Raw genomic sequence first — 5,445 nt, 5'->3', positions numbered from 1 at the left:
ATAGCCGTGTCATCAACAATGACAAACCTTTAAGCTTCAACATAAGTTTTGTGCGCCTTTTGCACGTTAAAATATGCAACTGGCCTCCACCATTGGACGGTTTTACACCTGGCCTGCAGGATGGTTTTGCCAGACACACTGGAGTTAACTAAACAAAAGAAAAGGACTAAATCTAGCACTGGCTCTGCTGCGTCTTGAAACGCTGAGTTACGCTCCATTGTTTATAGGCATTTTTGTGTATCTAGCCCTGATCTGCCCATGTAATTAGCATTAAGATGTTCCCTAGTGACTTCTAGAGGTGACGTTATGTCAGGTCATATGAGTAGTTATCCTTACGGGAGAACCAACACCCAGATATTGCTATTACCGCGTGCGTTTGTTCCGCGTCACCTTTGTTGACATTTCAGGTCGGTCGGACCACGAACCGGCGGAACTCACGGTGACCTTTAACTCTCAGCCATGTTTGCGCAGCCGACTGTGCTTCTCAGCGGCCCCTCACGTACCCCAGCGAGGTCGGACGGGCTGGTTACTAGCGCCACCTATTCACAAGCCCAACCTCAGCTTCAGGGCACCACCACAACGCAGCTGAGCGACTCGGTGGTAGCTTTGCTGCAGCAACTCGGCCTGCAAAGGCACCGCCGCCATCGAGGCGCTCGAGCTGAACGCATATCCCATCGGCAGATCAGGGTGCGTGTTACCTAACGGACTTTCTTCAAGATCGGTACACGCCACCAAGACGCAGAAGCCCGCTCCCTGCCACGTCTGACAACGCCAGACCAAGGCAGAGGGCGACACCTGTCTCGTCCACCTCGCATTATGACCTGTCAAACCCGGCACGCAGAGATGCGGCATAACCTGCAGACATCACCACGCTGAAAAAATCCGTCACCCAGAGGGGGTCCCTCGTCAAGCACGTGAATGATGTGAACAATCTGCCTGTCGTGAGAGACTGGAAATCTTCTACCGCGGAAAAACGTGACTGAGTGAGATAATCGAGGACCGCATGCTTCTGTGTCCGGGACATGTACGTTGGAAACAAATCAACAGACTGGAATATCTGACCGCGGTTTTGCCATCATATGCCGTGACACGCTGTAACTGGAGTTTCTGTCAGTGCCATTCACAGGCTCTTCACAGAAGACATTCTGGCTTAAGCTCAAGTGCTGGATAGATATAATGGTCGACGTGGTAGGTGCTCGCCTTTTGCACCTTTCCCATGATGTTCTCTTATCCTTATCCGTGAGTTTAAGGTGTTTACCTGCATTCACATACTCGGTTATAGCGCTTTCATTAAGTAATTCGATTACAAGTCTGAATTCAGTAATAGGTAGGAAGAATTTAGCGCAAAACCTGTCCTTTGTAGCGCAAAGCTTTACTCGTTTTAGTCACCCGACCCTCTTGTCAAAGTTCTCTGCCTCAGTCCTGATCCTCGCGATGCCCTCGTTTCGGACTGGCAGTGCGAATTTTTCCACCTAGCAAACGAGCTCGCTCACTTGAAGTACTTCCACTTCTCGAAGAGGTGTCTTATGAGGTCGGTGCTCTGTTTTCAGTACCAAAATGTCGTTATATGCTCATGTGTTGACCTTTTCTAATTGTTTCTCGCATATTCATTATTTATAGTGTTATCAGTTCCCTGAGCGCGTCGCCCACGCGCGGACGCGGGGCGCTGCTTGTCTCTTCACGGGGTACCTCACGTTCTTTCTTGCGCGCAAGCGCGTGCGTGTATGGAGAAGGGGTGTTCGGGTGTGTACCCGATTTGTCTCCGCCCAACAGCACCCTTCTCGACTAGATCGTGATTGTACAAGTTGAGTCGTCACGGACCTGGCCTTCCAACCGCCACTCGAGTGTGTTTGACGTGTCCGCCGACAGCAGCATTGGCGTCGAAACCTGGCCCAATTTTGCACTTCGCGGGCCATCGTCCGTGTACTGGTGCTTGTTGGCACCCCCACCCAGTCAGCTCTACCTTCAACCGCGTGCGAGGCCTGCAAGAACCTGGCCATTGCCTGCCGCGTGAAAATCACCACCCGACGAGAGACCCTGCAGCTAGACCGTGCCGCCGGGCCGCGCTCCGCCGACCTTGACCTGTGACGTCATACCGCCTGGGGCGTTGTGCATTCCAGGGTTCAGTAAGAGACCTAATTCTTTTGACAGCTTTCTCGAGTGATCTGCCTTTGTACGCACAAAGCGCACATGTTTTTCATCGTGCATATGGTACCAGATGCAAGCGCAACCAAAACGTAACTTATCACTTTCGGCATTCGTCAAAATTTACTCGCTCTTCTAAACTTCACCGTAACTTTTCGCTACGTCGTGTTGCGATCCTGTGCGGAGATGATGAACTTAGGTGTCGTCTTTGACAGCGTCCTGTCTTGGGATTCACACGTGTCCGGGCTCAGCCGCCGGTGTGTGGGCGTGCTGATAAGCCCGTCCTACTCGCTGCACTGCCTTGCAGATGACGTCATCAAAAGTCTAGCGACGGAGTTGGAGCTCACGCAGGTCAGATACCGTCTGGAGGTTTATGACAATGGCACGCAGAACAATTTGATAGAATCGAAAAGATTCTAAACTTTGCTACCAGATCGATTGTTGGCCAACGTAGATTTGGCCAGTGCGTCTGGCCTGCGTAAGACACTTTGATGGCGTCGCCTCGACACGTGGTAGAGCTTCAAGTGGCCACCCTGGCTCATAATGTGATGCTACACAGCGAGCCTGATATGCTAAGGGCAATTCAAGGTCGAGGACGTGGGTCGGCCGCACACGTGCGTCAGGTACCACTCGGCCTCAGCTCTGGTAAACGCTGCCTCGTGTGGCGGCCCGTCCACGCGCGTCGGGTACCACTCGGCCTCCGCTCTGGTACCGTGTTGGTTGTGACCCCAGTTGGCTGACTGCAGTGTTGGTGAACTGCTGCTGCGGTTGTGCAGGCTCAAAGTGGTCGCAGAACACAGCTAATGTCGGGCAGTCAATACCTTACTCGCAATATGTTTTAATCCCGCAATCCAAAGAGATGCGTGACCGGCACCAACAACGCGATCTCTTCGCGTAGTGAAGCAAGCGGAATCCGCTTGTCCTTGGGCTGTTGTTCTGAAATGCAGCAATGGTTTCACTTCATGGCCATTGAGACAGATAGAAAGACAGAAGACCAGGCCGTCACGAAACAGTTTGCAGAGTAATAATTCAGCAAGCATGCTCTCTGTAGGGGTAAATCTCCTATTACCGCCGTTGTAAACCATCAGCCAACAACTTTGTTCTATCGTTCATGCTCTGCATCAACTAGCAGCCAAGATAATAATGATCCAAATCTGATGGCAGCAAAGCGTTGACATCTTAGCAGGTTAATATTGCATCTTCCATAACGTTCTGACACCGGAAATAAGGGTTTATATTCATGCCTGCACGGTTTTAGGGAGAAAACAGAAGTGTTTCGACGCAAAAATTCGCGCAATGCTTCATTCTTTTGGGCTGCAAGATAACCGTCAGACCACCTCTCGATGAATGAGAACGCCGTCAGGAAAAGCGCCGCGTCGTTTCAGAGCAGACATGCGAACAGAAGAGCCGAAGAACTACGGCGAAGCTTGGCGCCCCTCAGCACCTGCCCTTGTACTTGCAGCGGTAGTGTTTCTTTCTGGAGCCGGAGCGGGAGCGTGATTTGGAGCCGGAGCGAGAGCCGGAGCGAGAGCCGGAGCGAGAGCCGGAGCGAGAACGGGAGCCAGAGCTGGAGTCAGAGCCGGAGCGTTTCCTGCAACGTCCGTTGCGTTTCCTGCCGTGACGACAGCGGCGGCGTCCCCGTCCGTCCGACGGCTGTGTTCCGAGGCAGTGCGGCCGGCCGTCTGCGGTCACCGTGCACTTCTGGCCGGGGCAGAGGTCATTACAGGTCACCCGGGATGCGACCCGCACCGGCACCGGCACCGGCACCACGTGCACCGGTTGCACCGGCACCGGCTGCAAATGAACCGGATTAGGATCGGGCACTACCGGAAGCGGAGGTGAAGGCGGAGGCCGGGGGCGGGGGCGGGGGCCGATGAAAAACGGGTACGGGCACGGGCACGGGCACGGGCACGGGCAACGGGACACTGCCGGGGCAGGGTCACGGACAAACACAGTCCGATCTCGCCCAGAGCCGCGGAAGCCGCAGTCTCCTGTGCAGCGGCACTTCGACTTGGATTTCGACTTGCGCTTGGACTTGGAGCGCTTGCAGCGCTTACCACTTCTGGTACGGCACCGGCATGGTCCACGATCGTCGTCGTCGAGGCGGGGAGGGACGCCGAGGCAGCGGATTCGGCCGTTCGTACTGACCGTGCACCTCTGACGCGGACAGTAGTCGTCACAGGTCGGCGGCGGTCGTGAGCGGAACCGAGCGACGCCAGCTGAAACAGACGCGCCGGGGGGTTCAGAGCAGTGTAAGGAAGGGGGGCCAGAGTAAAGCCAGTGGCCAGTCATATGAAGCCCAGGGAGTGGATGTAGAGCAGTCAGAGGGAGATCAGAAGGAGGTGAGGAGATGGGGGTCAGATAAGGCTCAGAAAGAAGCCCTGCAAGGGAAAAAACGATCAGAGAGACGTAAAATGGAAGTAAACGTCAGGGCAATGTTAGTGGGAGAGCAGGGAGAAGAGGCATCCAGCCCGCTGGGTCACCAGGCTTTGATGCGTTTCCGCTCAGTCTGACGCTGGGGCTGGCAAAACTGGTGGCTTTACGTCCAAATGCGAACATTTGATGACAAAGCGCAGCCCGTACATTTGAAAAATGTTTAAAAGAGAGCGTTTCCATTTATATACGGAATTTCGAAATGAAATAGCCATCGTGAATGCCTTTTAGACGTTGTCACAATCCTGCCCTTCTCAAAGGCCTAAGCCCGCTAGTTTCTGAGCTACACGCCCACGAAAATGGGGAGAGGTGTATCGAGGATAGTTTTCGAAGTCACCCTGGCAATCATGACGTCATATAACGTCATTCAAATCCTGCCATCCCATAAGCCACCCGACGATCAAGGCCATTGAAAACCTAGTTGTCGAGGCGTTCATATTGGTGTTCGTAAGCGCAATTTCCAGATCTAACGGCCCTCAGTTCGCTCGCAACCAATGTTGTGCAAGGTACGATGACATAATTAAACCACGGCGCGTTGAGCGACATATTTAGTAAACAGAGAAATGTGCAGTCTAGAGGAATTGTTTACGCTTAAAAGACATACCAGCAGTTACAGTTAAGACGATGTCTGATATAAAACGAATACATCACAATTTAAACGATATCTGACGCTTATGTTATCTCAAGAAGGTTCATACAAGAATGATGTGATGAATAACGATATAATGATATCATGATATCTCAAGAATGTACATATATCCCTTTAGAAGGAAAACGTTTTATACCCTTGGTTGTTGCAATGGTCAATGTAAGACTATCTGATGCCACGTAATATGGTATATAGATATTCCTATATATATATATATA

The sequence above is a fragment of the Pollicipes pollicipes genome, unplaced genomic scaffold (genome assembly GCF_011947565.3).
Source record: "Pollicipes pollicipes isolate AB1234 unplaced genomic scaffold, Ppol_2.1 Scaffold_7262;HRSCAF=8765_pilon_pilon_pilon, whole genome shotgun sequence".
Taxonomy (NCBI): Eukaryota; Metazoa; Arthropoda; class Thecostraca; order Pollicipedomorpha; family Pollicipedidae; genus Pollicipes; species Pollicipes pollicipes.
The sequence above is the reverse complement of the archived record's forward strand: the minus strand, read 5'-3'. Positions refer to the sequence as shown.